Source organism: Natator depressus, chromosome 2 (assembly GCF_965152275.1).
Source record: "Natator depressus isolate rNatDep1 chromosome 2, rNatDep2.hap1, whole genome shotgun sequence".
NCBI classification, from domain to species: domain Eukaryota; kingdom Metazoa; phylum Chordata; order Testudines; family Cheloniidae; genus Natator; species Natator depressus.
The window spans coordinates 53,280,572-53,303,369 of record NC_134235.1 but is presented as its reverse complement, the minus strand read 5'-3'; the positions used below and the strand labels follow the sequence as shown (position 1 = coordinate 53,303,369).

At 40.8% G+C, this 22,798-nt stretch overlaps 2 long non-coding RNA genes across 2 annotated transcripts; both read left to right on the top strand.

The window, feature by feature from the left end:
• The first annotated feature begins 56 nt into the window (after positions 1 to 56).
• On the top strand, positions 57 to 3,522 carry LOC141982278 (uncharacterized). The gene is made up of 3 exons (XR_012638006.1): positions 57 to 321; positions 1,291 to 1,436; positions 3,320 to 3,522. It is a non-coding gene; the product is annotated as an uncharacterized LOC141982278 (long non-coding RNA).
• Positions 3,523 to 19,006, top strand: LOC141982279 (uncharacterized). Its single transcript, XR_012638007.1, has 3 exons — positions 3,523 to 3,578; positions 14,672 to 14,781; positions 18,934 to 19,006. It is a non-coding gene; the product is annotated as an uncharacterized LOC141982279 (long non-coding RNA).
• The last annotated feature ends 3,792 nt before the right edge of the window (positions 19,007 to 22,798 follow it).

Sequence of the window (22,798 nt, the reverse complement as noted above, 5' to 3'; positions counted from 1 at the left end):
ACGGGGGGGGGGCGGGGGATGAAACACAAACTTAACTGTACAGTGATTCCGTGACTGGCTCTAGGAGCTTGAAGCTCAGACTCACAAAACCTCCCTTGGCATTCAGAAAAACAATAAATGAAACCTCAATACAGAAACCTTTCTTACGATTTAGACGCAGTGGACACTATGCACAGACGCGAGGCCCAGGACCTTCTATTCTCCAGCTAATTGGAAGTCTTTGAGGAGGACCGCTGTGGAGTCCCGACGACTGCTGGATTTCGTCGCAGGCAGGGAGACCCTCTGGGATTATGGACACCAGGAAAGCAGGACCCTCCACAGGTAAAAAGGATTCGGTTTGCTGTGGCGGGGACAGTGATGACCGGCTGTTCCTTTCTCAACCTTGCTGCGGGATAAATGGTACTCTTCTCTCTAGCTTTGGAGAGTTGGGCAGACCTGACCGTGCATGCGCTGCCGCTGGAATGGGCAGCACTGCGCAGGCGCTGAGCAAGATCTTATATATTCTCTAAGGCGGGAAAAGTTTTGAGGGAATAGAATGTTGGGGGTTGGCTCTGGCGGGAAAAGCTGGTTCAGTCCGGTTGGAGCCAGAGAACTCCATTGTCTAAGTTGTAAAGAAGTTTGCTTACAAAGATGGAGTCCAGGGGTCATAGTTCATATACTCCATATTAAATTCTATTGAAGCCAGTGATTTACTTACAATTACTTCAGAAATACATTATTAAAATACCTAATTAAACATATTAAACAACACCAACATTTTTTTACTTTTTATACCTAACACTATGTGTTGGTAGTAATTAAATTTTTAAGGTTACATTCAGGTTTTTAGTTAAAAAGGACTTAAAGCTCCACTTTGTTAGGCATAAAAACAACCAATGATCATAGCCAAGTTACCCCACTGTTAGGGAGAAATTTAATATTTTGGAAATTTGCAAGGAAATATATTCAGCAATTTAAGAACACCAGAAAGCTAAAATAGTTACTTTTAAAACACTTATGGCTGGTGTCTAACATTTTTTCACAACCCTCTAATGCCTTCTTTTTAAATGTTGAAATTTATGGGAGAAGATTTAGTTTGATAAACTTTTTAAAATAATTTTTATTACCATTTTTCTTCAAAACTGATTTTAATAGCATCATAAAAGCCAAAGAATACTAACTTGTTTTTCAGATACCTTCATCTAATATTTTAGATGTTAAAACTCTGGCATCTAAAATTTCAAATGTCTTTTCTTCTGAGAGAGGAATAAAAAGTGGAGCTGCTAACTACACTGCTAATTATCTCATTAGGTTGGAAACATAAGCTCATGTGTACACTTCCAAAGGAATGAAGTAGGGAACCTTCAAACTCTTGCAAACCGGAGTAAGAGCCAGGAGGAGAGCCATATTCCTCCTTAAGGCTGGAAGGAGAGGAGCTCTGTTGTGCACACTAGGAGGTGAGTAACAGTGGAATGGCCTTCCTGCACACCTAGCTTGACACTGGGGAAAACACAGGTATATTATAACGTATATACCAGGTACAGAAGGTTTTCTATGTGAACTTCTAGGCCTGTAGATGTAGATGATGTGTAATGTGCTTACAAACTCTCTATACCCTTCTAATTACATAATTAAGACTTATTTGTGTTGAAGTATTCTTAAATATGACTTGTGAGTCAAAGTCAAGACACCTTCTTTGTGAATGTCTAAGGTGATTTTTCACATCAACACTGAAGTTAACTGAATATATGCACTGTAAGGATGACAGAAATTAGGTAACAGTGTAAACAGGTCATTCTGGTCTTTTTAATGTTAGTTATACATTTTGCATTAGGGCTGTGTGAATTACTTTAGTAATCTTAACTCTAATTTGGTGAGAGTTTTTGTTTAGATTTATGGATCTATAAGTGTTATGTATTAAAGGAAAAACATAATTAAAGAACATTTTCCTCAGTTATGGATTATGAACTCTGTCCTTGTTAGAGCACAGAGAGCTTTTTAAATCATGAGGGCCATCACAACTTCTGTTTAAGAAATTGTCCTAACACAAACTTATCTAGTAGGAATATTTAGTGATCTACCCTTCATTAGGTCTGATAAAGATCAGATGGTATGTGTACTTAGAGGTTGGCTTTTTTTTTAAGGTTGTGTCTGAGTGTCGCATCAGTCAATCATTTCATCAGTGGACTTTCCTATCTTTCCTTCTAGTATTGGAGAGGCCATGCTTCACAAAGTGGATTTAACAAAATGTCTTGATTTCTACTTTGAATAGATATAAACCCTTGAAAAGGCCCTACATTTTTTTTTCCTTTTGATACCAACATATTAGGTCTGTTAGAGTTCTGAAGAATTATTTTAAAATACTCTAGTTGTCTTTGTGTGTTTCTTGGGATTGTCACTTGAGGATTAAATTAAAGCTCATTTTACCAGAATTGTGGCAGCAATGATAACCAGTCTCAGGTCAGTTTCACCCCTTGAGGGGAGCAACTTGTAGTCATTACATGCTTTTACAAAGCACTAATGCCTGGGTTGATCACATGGGACTCTCACATCAACTTGGCTGTAGTATAAAAGATTGTTTCCTGTTCGCTGTCCATATCTTCACTCTCTTCTCTTTGTCTTTGAGTCTGTGTTTCATATATCTAACTATCTTGTTGTGTTACCATATTGCCACTTGTGCTTTTCTGCTTTAGACAGGATTTTCTATAGCAATGCCCACATTTCAGCACTGTCATTAATTAGTTTATAGCTTGACCATTAAAAATTCAACTTGGATTGAAACCAGTATTTTAAAAAAAGAAATAATTATGTAAAAAGAATGTTGTTTGATTTTTGTTTTTACAACTGACATTCTTGGGAACCACTTTCAATTTGTTGAAATAGAGAAAACAGAAGTGAAAATGAAAATAATAAATGATGGGCTTTATTTCTCTTTCCAATCTAGTTTAATATAGTACTGTTTTAAAAGGAATAAACTTAATAGAAAAAATGCTTCAAAATAACATTTAAGGTTGTGACAAAATAACAATGGAAACTCCACATTTCTCCTGCCTTCCTCTGTTCACTTTTCTTAGTTGAGGCTTCTGAGAAGTGCATCATTTTAGTCAGTGTCCGTATACTAGAGACTTTACAGTGATGCTTCAGATGAGGAAAAGGCACTGAGACTATTCTGTTACATGGATGCCCTCCTTGTGGCAATGGAGAGAGGAAAAATTTCAGTCCTGATAGTATGTTGGTTATATCTGCAGTTTATTATATAATCAAATAATGAGTGCCATAGACTTGCATTCAATTCCCGAGCTACTAAAGATAAACTACATTATCTGTTTTTCTTATATAGATGTCAGAGAATTGTGATGGGCAACTCCTCCTCCTCCCAAGAGTCTTCACTTTTAGAATTGCACAAGAATCGATCCTGACTTCATCCCTTTTCAACATTTATATGAGACTTCTTGGACAATTAGTTAAGTGCTACAGGCTCCAGGGCCATCAATACACTGCCAACACCTAGCTTTAAGTCTTTGTTCCAATGGATCTAGTCACAGATGAAGATATGATTCTTGTCTTGACCCAGCATACTCTAAAACTGAATGAGCAAGGTAGAAAGGTTTTGTTTTTGTTTCACTTTAAGTTTAATTGAAAAACTGTTTGATGCAAAAAATCCCAACCAACCAACCAACCAACCAACCAAAGAAAACAACCCACCACCCAAAGTCCAGACAAACACATAAAACCCTACAACATTTTGAGTATTTTGTACTCACATACCCTTTCCATTTTTACTGGATCCTAGGTGGGGCTGCTCAGATATAGGTTCTTCACCACAAACCTCCCCAAATAATTTCCTTCCTCTGAAAGTTGTCTTTGATTATTTGTTGCATCCTATCTAGCCATTTTAGCTGCCATGGTGATAGACTTCAATAGCAACTGATTTTACTAAAATATATGTGGAATCTTTACAATAGGATAAATTAATCTTTTCATTTTAATCTTTATAGTTCTTCTTTGAGTGATTGCACATGTGCATTCCACTCTAAGCGTGTGCAGACCCTGAGCACGGTCATCAGAAAATTTTCCCTCAGTGGTATCCACCACGGCAGCTCAAATGCCTTCTGGTGCCGCGCGCTTATAGCGCTGGCATAAAGCACCCAGCTGATCCTGCACCCCATCAGTTCCTTCTTATCGCCTGTGACGGTTGCTAGAACTGTTATCCTTGCTTTGGCAAGCTCTCTTGTCTTTTGTGTATTTGTACACAGTCAGCTATTTCTAAATAGTTTTAGTCAGTTTTAGTATAAGTTTGTAACTTACTGAGTTAATGGAGTTTTTGTTCATTACCTGGTGCCAAGGCATGCCTTGGTCATCAGGCTTCAAGCCCGCTCTTTCTGCAACAAGGCTGAGTGATCTGCACTCAATCTGCCTGAAGTGCCAGGGAGAATCTCACAAGGAGGACTGCTGCCAGATGTGCAGAGACTTTAAGCCTTGCACAAAGAAGGACAGGGAGACCAGGCTGAGTTTTTTGCTCATGGAGGCGGCACTGAGACCTCCATCTGAGCCAGGCCAATCTGACTGCACAGAATGCCTTGGCATTGGTAAGGAACACTGTTCCTACTGTATTAGAGTCCCAGCACCATTCACCCTCCACAGTGCCTAGGAAAAGGCACAAAAAATAGCTAGTCAAGAGGGGACGATCTCCAGCACTGAAGACGGCCAGGCATGAGGATCAGAGTAGAGTGCAACCTAAGTCAGGGCACTCCTCTGTCTCAGTATTGTAGAAGTCCACATCATTGACTCAGGCATCCATGCAGGCACCATCGAGTCTGGTACCAGATGAGTCTACATTTGCGATATAGTGTGGTACCTACACTATCTCAGTGCCAACCATGCCAGAGGCATTTGCTGCTGCTAGAGACCTTCTATCACTGTTGGTTCCGGTATGACTGGCAGTACAAAAGTCAGCTGTATCAGTGCCGGTGATCAGGAAGGAACCCATTGGTTCTGGTCATTGTTCAGTACCAGGCCCTTCAGTACCGTCTTCACCACGGCACACAGACCCTGGCACTGGTGGAATCTGTACCTCCATGGTCACTGGATAGCGTCGTTGTCTTCTGAGTTGGAGGTCTAGTCTTACTCCTCTTGTTCGAGGAGTCATTCCCGCTGCTCCCCCAGACACTCCTACCCTGCCATGTACCTGGCACAGGGATACCATTGAGTGCATGGTCAGGTCATCATTGGGGACCTATGGTGGTCCAGTGGCTGTTTTTGAACCCATGGGGTTTCGCCCCAGTTTCCGGAGCTTACTCTAGGTGCTCCTATTCGGTGGCCTCAGAACAAAGGGTATCACCATCCCATCCAACTGCAACCGGGCCAGACTCATGTACTGAGCCTGGCACAGAATTACAGGAGACAGCTCAATGGGATCCTGCCAGGTCGAAAGAAAGGAAGTGTGTCCACAACCGGTTCTGTCCACCTCCTCCTCCCCTGATGAGGCTGTTTCAGAAGCAGCTGTCACAAACCCCCAGATGACTATAAGGCTCACCAAGAGTTGTTGAAAAGGATGGCCTTAAATCTGGGCATACAGGTGGAGGTAATGAAAGAATCCTCCCACAGCTTAGTTGACATTTTAGCTGTTGCGGGCACTTCAAGGGTGACCCTGCTTCTCAATGAGGCCATTATGGACCCTGTTAAAGCCTTGGGGCAGACTCCTGCATCCCTCCCATTTCAAAAAGGGGTGAGCGAAAGTACTTTGTTCCTGCCTAGAGTTATGAGTTCTTGTACACCCAGGAGCCCTGGTAGTATCCGCTGCCAGTGAAAGAGAACTACAGGTCATCAGAGTGAAACCGCAAAAGCAAAGGACTCCAAAAAATTGGATTTATTTAGTAGAAAAGTTGACTCTACTAGGGGTTACAACTCAGGATTACAAACCAGCAGGCGCTGCTGGGCAGATATGATTTCAACATGTGGGACTCCATGCAGAAGTTCAAGGACTTGCTCCCACAAGAGGCCAGGCAAGAGTTCTCTTCATTGGTGGATGAGAGAAAATCAGTAGCGAGGGCATTCTTGCAAGCTGCTTTGGATGCATCTGACTTGGTGGCCAGGTCCATGGCTTTGGCAGTGGCTATGTGTAGGCTTCATGGCTTCAGTCCTCAGGTCTCCCGCAGGAGGTCCAGCAAACCTTTCAGCACCCACCTTTTGAGGGAGTTTTTCAGACCAGACTGATGTAAAACTTCATGGGTTAAAAGACTCCAGGGAGACCCTTAAGTCCTCTTGGTTAGTACACTTGGTTTGTACACACCAGCAACTTCAAGGAAGCACAACAGACCCCAACAGCTTGTTTGATATTCTGTCCAGCAGGATCCACAGAGAAAAGAAGCAGGGATTTTAGATATAGGCCAGCACCCCTTCTACCTCAACGTCAAAGCCTGCCCCACCCAGACATCCAGGGGGTTCTAAACAGACATTTTGATGGGACACGCGAGGACTCTGTACCAGTTCCCATGATGCCAGGCTCTGTTTCTCCTTTGTTTACAAACCCTTAGTGCAGGGCCTTGTATCACCATGGACCTTTGGGTATTGAGCATGGTGGAAGTGGGATATACCCTCCAGTTTATTTCCACTCCTCCTTCCTCCCCTCTGTCCCCGTCCTTCTCCAGGGACCCCTCTCATGAAGAACTTCTGGTCCAAGAGGTTCAATCTCTCCTTTGGGTGGGAGTTGTGGAAGAGGTTCCTTAGAATGCCATAAGGCTCTACTCCCATTATTTCCAATCCCAAAAGCCAAGGGAGGTCTCACTAATTCTAGACCTGCGCAAACTTAACAGCTATCTCAAGAAAATAAAGTTCCACATGGTCACCCTGGCATCCATTATTCCCTCCCTGGATCCCGAGGACTGGTACACTACCCTCGATTTAAGACACATTTTTTCATATTTAGATGTACCAAGATCACAGAAGGTTCCTCAGATCTGTAGTGAACCACTCGCATTACCAATTCATCATTCTCCTTTTTGGCCCGTCTGCAGCTCCACTGGTGTTTACAAAATGTGTGGCGGTAGTGGCAGTCTTCCTGAGGATGTTAGGGGTACAGGTCTACCCTTATCTAGATGACTGAGTAATCAAGGGCTGGTCCAGGGCTCAGATAGCATCCAGCATTCAACTCATCCAGTCATCGTTCAAGGCCCTAGTCCTTCTTATAAATGGGGAGAAATCTACCCTCACTCTGGTGCAGAGGATAGAGTTTATTGGAGTTCTGTTCAACTCTACTCAGGCCAGTACCTACCTCCCAGAAGGACGTTTCCAGTCAATCACATTCCTGATAACACACCTCAAAAGTCATCCCATCACAACAGTCCAAAATTGAATGAGGCTTTTAGGGCACATGGCTTCATGCACTTACGTGGTACAACATACCAGGTTACACCTCAGGCCCCTCCAGACATGGCTGGCCTCAGTGTACTCCCCAAACCGCCACCATCTGGACACTACACTCACAGTATCTCCGTAGGGTCCTTGTCTCCCTCAAGGTAGTTGAATCCTCTCACTGTTTGTGCAGGCGTTCCTTTTATATGCCCTCACTCGACAATGGCTCTAGTCGCAGGCGCAAAATGAACTGGCAGATCACCTCAGCAGGACTTCCTCCAGTCACCATGTGTGGTCCTCTTGCCCAGATGTGGTGAGGGGTGTTTTCAAGCAGTGGCGGATTCCCCAGATAGACCAATTTGCAATTCAGTACAATGGAAAGTGTCATCAATTCTGCTCCCTACATGACCACAGTCTGGGGTCTATCATGGATGCCTTTCTGCTACCATGGATAAAACACCTTTACTACGCTTTCCCTCCCATCCCGCTCTTGCACGGAGTACTGTTAAAGATCAAGCGGGACTGAGACTGGGTCATTCTGATAGCCCTAGCATGGCCCTGTCAACACTGGTTCACCACTCTGTTAGGCTTCTCAGTAGTGACCCCAATCCCACTTCCATTATACCCAGACCTGATGTCTAAGGGTCACGGTTGGCTGCTCCATGTGAACCTGAGCTCCCTTCCCTAACAGTGTGGAAGCTCCATGACTAAATCCCAGAGAGCAGGCTTGCTTGGAGCAGGTTCATCAGGTCCTACTCGGTAATAGGAAGCCTCCACCAGGGCTACTTACCTTTCAAAATGGAAGTGGTGTTCTGTCTGGGCATCCCAACGTGGGGTCTCGCCCATGCGGTCATCCTTACAAGAAATTCTCAAGTATCTATTACACCTGAAGCTGCAAGGCTCAGCTATCTCTTCTATCAAGGTTCGGCTTGCAGCAATATCAGCCTTCTGAGCCTGGTTGGATAACCAGTCCTTGTTTCCACATAACATGTCTGTCCGATTCCTGAAGGGCCTAGAAAGGCTTTACCCTCAAGTAAGAGAGCCTGTTCCTCCCTGGCACCTGAACTTGGTCTTATTAAGGCTCATGGGTCCTCCATTTAAACCATCGGCAATGTGTTTCTTAATGTACCTCTCCTGAAAAGCTGTTTTCTTAGGCCATGTCTACACTACACAGTTTTGTCGGCAAAAGGCAGCTTTTCTCAACAAAACAGTAGACTGTACACACTACGATGCTCCTTCCATCGACAAAACTCTCCTGCTTTGCTGACTTGATGAGAGGCATAGAGCTTTTTATGGCAAAGTTAGATTGACAAAGCATCAGTGTAAACGCTGCATTTGTTACGTCACCGTAACTGGCCTGCAGGAAGTATCCCACAATGCCCACCATGACCGCTCTGCTCACTGTTTTGAACTCTGCTGCTTTGCATCCAGCTACACAGGTATACCCCCCTCTCCTCTCAAAGCTCCCCTTTCAAATTTTGAAACTGCTCAGCGTGGAGAACTCACATAGCTACTAACCAGCTGAGCATGCTGGCTCTTGGCAGCAAACGCACTCCTGCCTGGACTACAGGGGAGGGTGGATCTCTTGGTCTGTGGGGAAAAAGAGGCTGTGGGAGAACTCGGAGGGAATCACGGCATCAAAACATTAATGTGGAATCCTGCTCTCCCCAGCACTAGGACTGCAGCAGCAGGCAGGCAGGACGAAGTGCTGCCTGGGCGGAGAGTGACTGCTTTTCTCTGCAGAGCCAGGGAGTGAGGCAGGGGCTGATGTCGGGGTGTCCCCATTCCTCTGCTGGTGTACTGGTCTCCACTGAGCTGGGGTGGGGAAACAGGGGGACACCAGCTGTCTGTACACCAGCTTCTGCCTCAGGATTGGTTGCTTCCAGCTGCTGTCTGAACTTAAAGAGACAGCGTGCCAACACACTCACTCTCCCCCAACACACACACTTCCCCAACACTCTCTCTCTCACTCACACACACACATGCTCCCTCTCACGCACTCGTCCCTCTCCCCCCTCCCACCCCTTCCCCCCAGATACACGTTCACAGTTCTGTGGGCTTCTCGTGTTAGTGTTCAGCCATGTCAGTTTGGGCATATTATCGAGTGCTACTTTTAAAAGTGGTTTCAAATTTGTTACTTTTTGGCGCACACAGCAATCATTACAAGGTTCATAGCACAGTGCAAACAAACAATTCCAGGCTCAGCACACTACAGCAACACACATTATTGTGGCTCATTGTTAATATGCTCCATCAAGGCATCCCCCAGCCGAATAACCCCCCATTGGGCTCCTTTTATAGCCTTGTGTTCATAATGCACAGCACAATACTGAACAGCAGTGCAGGAACCATGCTTTCTGACAGGGATGGCTGGTTTGCAGGTTACCAGGGCACTTGAAAAGCAGCTGGCAATCTAGTAGGATGCCCATGGAATGATGGGATTGAGAAACCCTCATCATGTGACGCTGTACCTGCCCCATGAGGCATTGCAAACCCTTCCAAAAGCACCCTGCGTCCAGTTGCACAGTAAGATAGCTATCCACAGTGCACTGCTCTCTGTCAATGCAAGAGCTGCTGTTGTGGATGCGCTCCACCGACACAAGGAGCATAGTGTGGACATGCAACAGCTGTTTAATTATCGTGGTGGCTGTATGTCAACATAACTTGTGTTGACAAAACTCTGTAGTGTAGCCATAGCCAAGGCCTGTGTGGCCATCACTTTGGCCAGAAGAGTCTCGGAGCTCCATGCCATCACATCTAGAGCCTCTCTACAGACCTTTAAAAAAAATGTGCAGTTACATCCTCACCCCAGTTTCCTCCCAAAAGTGGTTTTGCAATTTCATAGCAATCAAGCAATCTATCTTCCTGTCTTTTACCCGAAGCCGCATGCAAATAGGAAGAAACAGTGCCTTCACTCACTGGGCATTAGATGAGCCCTAGCTTTCTACACAGAAAGGACTAAACCATTCAGAAAGTCCATCCAGCTTGTTCATAGTGGTAGCAGGCAGGATGAATAGTCTCCCAGTCTCTTCACAGACAATTCTGTTCTGGATCACTTCATGCATTTGTACTTGTTACAGTCAAGTGGGTGTTCTGCCTCCGACTACCCTGACTGCTCGTTCCACAAACTTGAAAAATTCTTCAGCAGCATACCTAGCGCAAATCCTAGCGCAGATTCAGGATATTTGTAAAGCAGTGACCTGGTCATCGGTGCACACATTCTCCTCCCACTATGCCATCACTCAGCAGTCCAGAGATGATTGGAAATTTGGTTGAGCTGTCCTGCAATCAGTGTGACCGTGAACTCCAATCCCTCCACCTATTCAACTGCTTGGGAGTTACTTTGAGTGGAATGCATATGTGCAATCACTCGAAGAAGAAAATGGTGACTAAGATTCCATAACTGTTTTTCTTCATGATGTGTTGCATCATGACCCACCCGCCTGCCCTTGACATTGGAGTTTCCGGAAAGGAGGTGTGAGGTCAGCTGGGAGCTTTATATCGGTGCTATGAGCGTGGCATACCAGAGAGCACTCGAGCTGCCCCAACTGGTACCACTGAGGGAAAAATTTTCAGCAACTGTATTCAGGGCACACCCACACACACACCCACACCCACACACACCTAGAGTGGAATGGACATGTGGAACACATCTTGAAGAACAACACTTATGGAAGGTTAGTAACCATTTTTTAGATTTTTGACCAAATGCTAGGCAGCATGGACAGCTTAATATAAGAGACACTAACTGCTACCCAGGGCCTTCTGTTTTAATTTAATATTTATGTTATAATATAAGCTTTTATACCCTAGAGACTGTTTTTATAGACCGAGTTGACTTGACACATATTTTATTTGCATACCTTGGAGATCACTTGCCACTCTCCAGACAATTACAAATGGGATTTGAGATCACAGAAACCATTTATTTACAAAGCAGTGTGGGTAGTCAGGAAGGATGTATGAGTTTATAGCGTTGAACATTGACCAGTTGGCAAACAAAAGATAGGGCTGAGCTGTCCACAGATGTATCATGAGGGACAGGGTTAGCAAATATGGATTCTGAAGAGAAAGGACATGGACTGAGAAAGCTGTGTGTTTCAGAAGATGATAGAATGGGTCTGATTTAGGGAGACTAGAGTCAATTTTTTATTAATAGCTAGTGGCAAGGTCAAAAGATGAGGAGAAACATAAAATAGTATAAGATATTTATGTTGAGAGTTCCCAGAGATTAAATGAGATTATAAATGGGTAGGTCAGCAGCTGCTATAATTTATCCATTCTTTATTTTCTGCAAGAAACGTTATCCTCCTGTCCTGGACCCTACCTGATCACATTCAACCCTGGACTAAGCAGATATAATTCCTATTAAAGTAAATAGTAACTGCAAGCTTATTCCATGGCTGAATTTAATCTATGGTTTTTAGAGACTTTAACCCCAACATACTGACCAAAGTGTTCCTATTTTGGGTGAGTAATAAAATGTACTTACAGTAGACCCTGAGAGTTATGAACAATTCAGGAATGGAAATGATTGCAACTCTGAACAAAACGTTATGGCTGTTCTTTCAAAAGTTTACAGCTGAACATTGATTTATACAGCTTTGAAACTTTATTCTGCAGAAGGAAAATGCTGCCTTTAACTATCGTAATTTAAATGAAAGAAGCACAGAAACAGTTTCCTTACCTTGTCAAATCTTTTTTAAACTTTCTTTTCATTTTTTTTAGTAGTTTACATTTAACACAGTACTGTACTGTATTTCCTTTTGATTGGGTTTTTTTTTGGTCTCTGCTGCAGCTTGATTGCATACTTCCAGTTCCAGATGAGGTGTGTGGTTGACCAGTCAGTTTGTAACTCTTGGGCTCATAACTCTGAGGATCTACTGTACTGTGAATATGAAAATTTGACTAAGTTTCACAATTATTGTCCCGCTTGCTACTAGTAAGTAAATACGAAGCCAGCATTAGCTAAGTAGAAATGATGTGACCTTTGTTTAATTTTTCTGCCCCTTCTGTGGAAGGGAAGCACCAGAGTTAAATTTACCTGTATAATGACAGTTCACTGCAGTTGCTGCTGAGGATCTGCTGTGGAGCAACAGAAGAAATCAGTTCTGTCTTTGTCTGTTCTAGGGTGGGAGGAACAAATAGAAGAATGATTTTTTGTTTGTTTTTTAGTTGGGGCATAGTCTTGGGTATCAGAGTGTGTGTTTTAGTTTTGACACAACCACCTTCCTCTTAATGACTTTGATTTTTAGATATCAGAATCTCTACACAAAAAAAGTTGTATAGCTGAGTCAGTTCACAATAACATAAATGGAGCTATTATATACTTTCTTTTCTCAAGATTTCTATTCAAATTATCACACTGCATTAATTTGAATGTTGTAATCAGTCAGACTTCATATTTCTTGGAATCCATGTCTTTGTATTTTCTGATGTGCGTTTAAGTAAATGCAACATTATGGTTGAGAATATATCTTTTTTTTTCTTTTCATATAGCATTACATTTATACATTTAGCTGTTTCTATATGAAATTGGCTAAAGAAAAACATTCTCTCTTTACACTGTGTTCTCACTGAATTTGTATTGAAACAAACAAAACATTGCTAATTCTAGTTGGTATTATGCAGTTTTATTACATATAATTGATATAATACGTGCTAACATATTACTTTTTCATTTCTGACTGCCAGACGGGCTCTCAAAATAAAACTTATTGACTAAACCCTGGTTTTGATCTGACTTCAGCAACTAATCTCATTCCTTGTTTTTCTATCCTTATGGTACTCCCCCCCCCCCCCCGCAAAAAAAATAATTATTAACATTTGAATTCAATGATTAGTCAGGTTCTTGGAGGGAAGTTTGTTTTTTTATCTAGTTAATTAATTTGGGTAACATTCAGAACCTAGAACTTGCCTTTACTATTCTCTTTATTATACAAGCTTTTGTTGATTATTACAGTACTTGGGAAATAACATTAGCTTCTGTACTATAGGAATAGTTCTTCACTTGGGAAAAAAGAGAGATGTTCCAACTGATCCTGCAAAAACCAAGTACCAAATGATGCCTTTATATGAGTTGGATTTCCTTGCACCTCTTCTCTGTAGAGGATGACTGAACTGTACAAATATTAAACATCTCTTTCATTTCCATTATGGGAGCCATTAGGGGCCTAATTAATTATGTAGTCCTTTATATCTGTACTCGGTGAATACAAAACTCTACCAAATCGGAATGATTGCTTTTTACGAGGTGTAAATGAATAAACAAATGCAAATTAGTGGTAGGCTCCAAGTTTGTTGCAAACTGCTTATCTTCTGTAGAAATTTAACTGGTTGTTGGTAAACTTTAAGGCTTCAGTATCTTTGATATCCTTCAGTTTCTTTCTATACTGAGGGTGTATATCAGGAATAGACAATAGGCAGACTGCAGGCCAAATCTGGACCGCTAGATGCTTTTGAACGAATGATATAATATAATTATATGACAGCTAATTAAAGGTGTGGGAACCTTGCAAAAGGGACAAGGATCCTACCCTAAAGTACTTGGGGGGCAGAGGGATAGCTCAGAGGTTTGAGCATTGGCCTGCTAAACCCAGGGTTGTGAGTTCAATCCTTGAGGGGGCCATTTAAGGATCTGGGGCAAAAATTGGGGATTGGTCCTGCTTTGAGCAGGGGGTTGGACTAGATGACCTCCTGAGGTCCTTTCCAACCCTGATAGTCTATGATTCTAAAGAGTTTTCAATCCAGAGTTTGAATGAAAGATAGTGAGAGCAAACTAAAGGGGGAAATAGGATAGATTTGGACTGGGTAATATAAATTATACGATGTGGTGACACAATGAGTTATGATTCATTAGTAAACAAATGTATTAATTTTATTCACTTCTTCTAGGCTTTGAGGCAGAAATCAGTTTAAGAAAGGATTTTGTATGGGGAAAAGATGGTTGCTTGGCAAACTGTCTTTGAATTGAATAGGAGTTAAAATTTGTCTTGATCAGTTTCCAAAAGCTATATCCTGAAGGAAACTGCATTACTAATACACTGTAGAACCTTCAGCCTCTAGTTCAGTCTAAAATTCTAATAAAAGTAAGAAATCTTCTTTCTGTTTTTTAGTAGTTGCTTGGGGCTACTCTTTCAAAAGTTTGATTTCTATTTTATTTTGATAAATATTGTGTTGAGTGCTTAGAAAAATTAGAAGTGTAAAAATACGTAGAAAACTGGCCCATAAAGCTTGATGGAGTAAGGAAAACGAGGATTATGACCTGTGGTAAACACTGATATTTTGGAATGGATCTCAAGATAAAGCCCTGATTTTATATGTATTATTCTCATTGCAGGTAAAACTAAGGATTCTACAATCCTGCGTAAATGGTCTAAGTGATCAGAAGCTAATGAAAAAATTGCTTATTTGGATGCTAAACTGCTGAAAGCTGACCAGATAATTAATGTAAGAGCCTTGGTAGTGAGTTGCTATATAGTAACTTTTTTGTCATTTTTTAAATTATAGCTCAGCTTATTGAGTCTTTAGTTGCTTACTAAATTATTTTTATACTTTTGTGTCAAATTTTTATATATATATATATATATAGCTTATTTAGTTATGTTTTCATTTTAAAATATACTAATGTTGTTGACTCTCAAAACAGTCCCTAAATTAGATTAATCAACATTCTTATTTCCTTCCCCCTAAACTATTTTCAGAAGAGTGGTTGCACTATATGTGAAAATTCAAATACAGTAAGAGCTACAAGAATGACTGAAGGTTTGAAAACCTACCTTATACTGAGACACTAACGAAACTCAATATATTTAGCTTGACAACGAGGTGGTTAAGAGGTGACTTGATCATAGTCTGTAGGTACCTACATTGGGAGAGGATTTCTGACAGTAGAGGGTTCTTTAATCTAGCAAAAGCATAACAAGATCAAATGACTGGAAGTGAAGCTAGACAAATTCAAACTTGAAATAAGGTGCTAATATTTTACAGAGAGCATATAACCATTGGAACAAATTATGTAGCGATCGGGGGTGGGAGGGGTTCTCTATCACTTGAATTCTCTAAAAGGTGTGCACTAGCTCAGCCAGGAGTTATGGATTTGATGCCGGTCTCATGTAGGAAGTCAGACTAGATTATCACAATACTCCCTTAAGTCTTAAAATCTATGAATCACTATATGATTTAAGTGGACCACAAAATGGCAGATCTGGAGAGAAGAAAGGTGAGTAATAAGGGGAAAAGTATCCCCAATATCAGATAGTCTACAAAGCCATTTTGCAGACTCTGTGCACGCTGCACTGAAGAATGAGGGAATGGCTGTAGCACCAGAGACTTTCTCTCTCTATACTAAGAATCCCCTCCTCAAAGGCAGGGCCTTTTCCAAGAAGACCTCATCCTCCCTTCAGAGTTATGCTGCTAAGGAGTTTATAAAGCACATCTCCTTTCAAATATCACTGAAAATGCTTGGAATCTACAGGTTCACAAAAGCCTCCTCACTAAAATCTAGGTTAATATATAACTGAAATGGTTGTTGGCTGGAAGAGTTTTCAGGAAAGAACTGCATTAAATATTTCCTGTTACAGACCAGGAGGGTAAACACAAAATTCCACACACAGGAACATCTTCCTCTTTCTCTGATGGTTCTTCCCAAAGATATTAAAAAAAAACAACCCAAAAACCCAAAAAACAAAAACCTACAGTGAAATCTTCAGAAGAGGGAGAGTTAAAGCTCAGATTTATGTTATGAGGACTGATTCTAATTTATTATCATCTAAGAGATTTCTTCCTCTTTTCCTGAAGACTGATTTGTGTTCTCTACACTGTAGATTGTACAATGGGGCTGATTGAGATGACCGTATGATAGTTTGTTGACACAATCTTGGACATACTCATCTTCTGCTAAATGAGATTTCTCTATGTTAAAGTCATCACAGATAATGATTCTTGTGTCCCTTGAAAACATAGTGGTCTTGGAATGGCTACCTTGGAGAACAACAGGTCAGTTAATTGAGCTTCAGTAAATTATATTAGGTTTCAACTACAAATTAGAAAATTTATCCTCAGCACTCATTTATACCAACTTCCTGACATTCTGTCACAGCCATCATCTTAAAAACCAACAACAATAACAAACCCGCACCATCACCACCATCTAGATATAGAGCTGGACCTCTTTAGAACTTGTGACAAAAGTAGAAAATTCCTTTTGAAAGGTAGGCTTAAATCAGCAGCCATTGGCATGAGGGCCATATCCTGTACCGTATAGTTACTGCAGGTACCTCCTTAACTGGACCTTATGGTAGTGTCATTCTCAAAATGAAGCTAGAAAAGGAGACTATAAAGTAATTGAAATCTCTCAAATCTGCTTGTTCTCCTTCATGTGAAGAAACTCTCACGATGTTCCCAAAGTGTTTTGGGATTCTTGTATAGAGATTCTTGTATAGGGATTCTTGTATGCTAGGTAAGTGCTAACATATATTTATAATAATTGTTGCTTTCTTTGCCTCCGAGTATCTCTATTATGTAAAGCCAGGCCCAGTGAATATGTAGTTTAGAGCTCTAGATAGTGATCAAGCTCTTAAGGAAATTCCAGGAAAAAGTGTGGAAAGATTTTTCTTTTTGTGATTCCTTCAGAGATTCAAGTTACATTTGAAAATTCCAAACTTTCACCCGCTGACAATCCTTAGGCCATTTTCTGCTACAGACTTCAGGAAATACTTCTCTAACTATTCCAGCTACAGGTCTTTCTTGGATGTTCAGGGGAAATAGTCAAAATAATGCTTAACCCACTATACAGCATATTCTAACTTCGAAGTGATTTACAAATATTAATCTTCACTTAAAAGTAAATTGTTCTATTCCTTTTTTACAGATGAAAGTACTAAAGCAGAAGGATTAAGGTGTATATTAAAAAGTGCATACACAAAAGTATGCTTGCATTTCTGTATGTGTAAAACCTTACTCTTGGGGGAATTCTGTGCCAGCGTGCAATGCAGAATTTGCACAAAATCAATGTTCTGGGCAGAATTTCATTTTCCCCCCACAGAATTGGTGTGAACGAACTTCTGGTCTCTATTAGGGTGCGGGCGGGCTGCAGTTCCCAGGTTTGTTGGTCCTGCTCAGTGACATGGTGCAGCTGGGATCCCGTGGGGAGAGGCAAGAGCAAGACACTGCTGCTTTCTGGGAAGAGAGAGACTGAGAGTAAGGGGTCTGCAGAGTTGGGGACGTGACTCGAGATGTACCAGGGGCAGCGGAACCCTTAAGTTGTGCCCCCTCCCCCACTATCAGCAGATACAGGTCTTCGTTGTCTGGCAGGATAGTAATGAAATAATGAGCAAAGCCCGCGCCTGGGTTTTGGTGGGGAGCGGCGATGCAAGTCCCGTGGCTGCGCTGTCGGGGGGGCGCGGTGCGGGTGTCTGGCCCTGCAGCTGGACTCTGGGGGGAAGTTGGTGTGGGTGATTGGGCTGGAGGGGGCATGCAGTCCCCTCCAGCACTCCCCAAATGCCCCCTCCCAATACATACACACTCCTCCAGCATCCCCCAATATCTTCTCCTAGTACTAGATCACTAAAAACTTGTGAATATTTCATTGTTGCATAAGTTTTTACTTGGTTCCATGTTATGCAGACTGGCGGCAGCATGCATGTGACCCTAAGAACCCCTACTAGAAGTGCCTCCTGGAAAAGGGTTCACTGTCATATAACAGTGTGACCCAGAGCACCCAAGTATTCACACCCTACATGATATTGTTGTAATCTTTGTATAAAATATGCCTTGTGATTTAAACCAGGCATGTCAGGGGGAGTTTGTGAACAGGTCTTTCCTAAAGAAAGGAATGTGGGTTTACCTCAATTTACATATAAGCAGGAAACAGGACCATCAAGACAGCAGGGAACGGAACAATTTGCCTTTTAGCAAACATCAGCAGAGGGGTGGGAAACAGCATGGAGCTTACTTTACCATGAGACTCCATGTCACCTTCCTTACAGCTTGTATAAACTTTACTTTGAGGTGTAACCTTCAGAAGAATGAATTTCAAAGGGTCATGAGAGTTTAAAAAGAAATGCTGAAACCCCCAAGTTATCTCTTCCACCTAAGAAGACAAATGGTACAGCACTTCTGGGCATTTGAAAGAGAACCTCACCAAGGTGGGGATCAGCCACCATCTTGCTGGAAGACTGTGCGTGAGAAAAGCCATCTTGAACAAAGCCTGTACCTTAGAAAATTAAGATGTAGACTTTTAGGTGTGTGTTTTCACTTTTATTTGCTTGTAACCATTTCTAACTTCATCTCTCATACCTGAACTCACTTAAAAGCCTATCTTCTTTTTGTTAATAAACTTGATTTACTATTAAACTAAGCCAGTTAAAATTTATTTGAATGAAAGTGAATGTTAACCCCAGCTAATAAGGCAAGCTGATGGGGTTTGTCCCTTTAAAGGAGAAAACGGATCTTATTACTCCTCTGAATGTTGCAGAAGTGGGCTGGACACTACAGAGCACAGTGGTTTGGAAATATCGGGACTGGGGGCGCGTTGGGGTCATCTGCTTACGTTAACAGGTCTGGTAAAGATAATAGTATGTCTCTAATAACTGCTGGCAGGTTGTTGGATTCAAAGTGGTTGAATCAGAACAGGGAGCCACAAGTAGCAGAAGTATCTTGGAGAACTCGGGGTTATAAAACAGTGACACAATCTCTCACTGGTCTGAATTGCACCTCAGAATATGACAAACAGTGGCTTCTATCTGGCCTGAGAAACTGACTACACCTAATCCGTTGCTCTCATGGTATGTATCTGTAAAGAATATTGTGTAAGGTATCAGTTGAAAGCTTATATCATACTGGTCATCATAATCATTGTGTGATGTATGTATGGGTAACAATTGAAAAGTCATATGGGTATACTGAAAATATGTTTAAACCAAACATACCAGGCAGGGTCGATAGACAAGGTTTTCCTAGACAAAGGAATGTTGATTTACCTGTCTGTCTATGTCTCTGGTGTAAATTGAGCATGATAAAAGCCAACACAAAGTAAGCTTTGTTTGCATGCTAAGTCAACAGGAAAAGTCAGCAGGGGAGAAGAACTTTGTCTAGGGATAAACTTCAAAAGAATACACATTAAAGGTTTTCTGGATTATAAGAAGAAGGGGACCGAACTTCTGGGTTATATATCACTGAGTGAACAAAGTAGTCAGAGCCTTCTGTATCAGTGATTGGTGGATCCCCAGCCATGTGGGCTAGTGACTCTGAGATGTGGCTTTAGGTGGGAAACCGCCTTAGAAAAGACTGTAGCTGCTTAAGTTTTAGTCACTAGAAAGCAAGTTATACTTTTGTTTTATTTGTAGCAATTTGCTGTTTCTGTTTTCTTTGGTTAGTATCACTTAAATCTTTATTCACTTTTAATAAACGTATTCTTGGTTTTACTATATATTTATCTCAGTTCTGTAATATTAAAGTGTGAATCCTCAGCTAAGCTAACAGGCTGCTGTGTGTATTGTCTCTTTGGAGACAGCAGATTTGGTAATTTCTGAGAGTGTCCAGTGACAGGGGCTGAATACTGCAGTGGAAGGCACTTCCACAAGGTTCAGGAACTGGGGTGCACCAAGTGTTACCTGTAAGGCAAAGTAAAGGCTGTTAATGTCCCCAAGAGTTTTTCTGGCAAGCTAACCAACTGGGATGGCAGGGAGTTATTACTCAGTTTAGTACCAGCAAATCTCTCTTTTGCTAGGGCAGAGGGCTAACAAGGTCACAGTTCTGGATACCCTGAAAAAAGTCACATTGGTCTTGTAGTTAAGGCAGATATGAGGTCAAATTTCTCTTCCTGACTCTGCAAGTGACTTGCTGCTATGATCTTGACAAATCACTTAACCCCTCCATGCCTAAATTCTCCAATATGAAAATAGGAATAATATATTTAATATTCTTTTTATAATGGTTTGAGATCTTTGGATGAAAGTTGCTATGTAAGTGCAGGATAGAAGTAATAGTAATTATGTCTGTACAGTCATCCTCTTGGAAATACATTTTTGTGGCTTTGCTACTTCCACTTCCTATCTTTAAGGGAAGTATTGGTGTCAACATCATCATCAGCCTATACCCTAGCAGATTGTTCCTGATTTTAAGAACATATTTAAAGCTTTCTCATAATGGAGAAAAAATTACATATAAATAACATTTCTGTTTTTATGTATGAAATTAATATTTCACTCACAAACATGAATCACTTGATGTAATTGGCCTTGTTATTTACAGTTGAAAGTACATCATTCTGTATTGTAATTTAGTGGCTGTTTTTGTAAACAGTACTTCTATGTATGACATCACTGGCATTTAACTGGCTACTAATAAAAAACATAAACATTCCTTTTTGTAAGCCTATATTACAGGTTTCTGTGCATTATATTTCATCATATGGCCTATCACAACTTTTTATAGTTCAGTACATTGCAAAAACATTGCATTGCATTACCTTGAAAAAAACAGTGGGTTAGCAGTACTTTAGGAACACTGTAACATAATACATTTTAAGATTGCTAGGATTTAAGAAAAAAAATTAAGCAGGGGACCTGAAAGTAGGGTTTAAATAATTTATCAGATACCAACCAGCTAAAGGATTCTAGGTAGAGGTTGATAATTAAAATGAGGCTGATATGGAGATTCCTATGGTAAGATTCAGGGATAATACCCTTGTGAAAAACACAAAATGGGGAGGACCCTGCTATTTCTACCATATCCTGTTCCTGGTTGTGGATTCTGTCTTTCATATCAGCCTCTGGCTATTACGTATCTTACAAATGTGAAGCTCTCTACTCCTTCTAACTGCTGAGAAGGAGAAGCTTTTTGTATCTCGCCTTCCCCACCTTTCAGAGCCTCCTGGCTGCTGAGGGAAATAAGTCTCTGCTACTCTACCTGTCCCTTAGTATCTGCTTATTGGGTTCTTCTCCTCACTGAGTAACTCAAGTATTTGCCTCTGCTGCTGCTCATATGTTTGCCAAGCTGTGGCTACATTAATTTTTTTTTAATATGTTGCTGCTTGGTAAAGCTGTGAATTACAGTAGAAGCACTGGACCTGTCTGACTGCAGTCCAGAAGTTAAAACAGTATATCAGTTTACACTTGGTTCACTGCAACCATAAAGTCTAGATTTTTTTTTTTTTTTGGCATATAAAACTGATATTGTAGGTCCCCTCACTCATCAGGCCATGTGAATGAGTGAATTTTTTCAAGCCTAAAATAAATTTTCTGTTTAGCTTTTTTGGTTTTTAAATTTGTCATAGTTTAAATAGTTTGTTTGTTTGTTTTTAAATACTGTTACCTGTGGCAACCTGGATTGATGTAGTCAAACATGAAGGGATGAAGATTTTGAAGCGGAGTCCATTCCTATGGAATAAAACCAAAGATGGAAAGTGAAGTTGTAGCCGTATACTCTGGCTCTTTAGTACTAATTACAAATATGACTAATATATCTGTCATAGTTTCCATGTTTTAAGTTGCTCATTTTGGTAAACTGGTTTAGCTACACTTTGAGAATAAGGTAAATAAGTACTTGTAGCTTAGTATTTATTGTTACATGGCTAAAGTATGTAGAATCCCTGCTGTACAGCAGTCTCTTGTCAATCAGTTATATTTAAATATTTATTCTTGTTCAGACTCATCTTTCCTAAGCCATCATTGCTCCTTTGCAGGGTACTTACTGATTTTCAGAATAACTCCTTGAGCACATATAGCAATGTGCAGTCATTTGGAATAAGTAATTTTAAAAAGCAATATAAAATCCCAGTTCTTTTGTTCTTCTACTCTTCACAAGTGGTAATACAGAAAAGGTATATTAAGTCAAATCTTTTGGGATTTATGTTGTATTCAATGGATAGTTTATTTGATGTTTGAATAAATGTTTGCCTCTGCGTGCCTTGGTTGATTATGATTTTCTTGCATATTATGAAAGCTTTTCTATAACTGCTGTTTTGCATTTTGTTTTAGGTAGGCACAAGATTCATTTGTTAGCAGATCAGTATCTCTGTGTTGTTGCTTTTTTCATTTTGCATTTAAAAAGAAATAGTAGTGATCATCTAGAGAGATGTGATCTCTTACTTACCTTTTGGGCTGCCAGTCTGTTAATATTAACTAGCTTAAATGGTGGCATGTTTTCTCTAAAATTACTTCTTAGTGCACAATTCTCTTCCCTTCCTCTCCACATTTTTGAGGAGGAAAATCAGTTTTTTCATATAATTGTTTAAGGTTCAAATGAAAATATAAGAAATCTCTTTTAATCCCTCTGATTTCTCAAATAAAGAATTACTATAGACGGAAAAAGTTAATGTTTTTCAATACAGATGTGATAAATCCACATTTTTGATATTTTCTGAAACACCAAATACCAAGCTTATATCTTGTTAGAAAACAGAATATTTAATAAATTTATTCAGAGGCTTCCCCTCCCCCACACTCTTCACTGTTGTATCTGA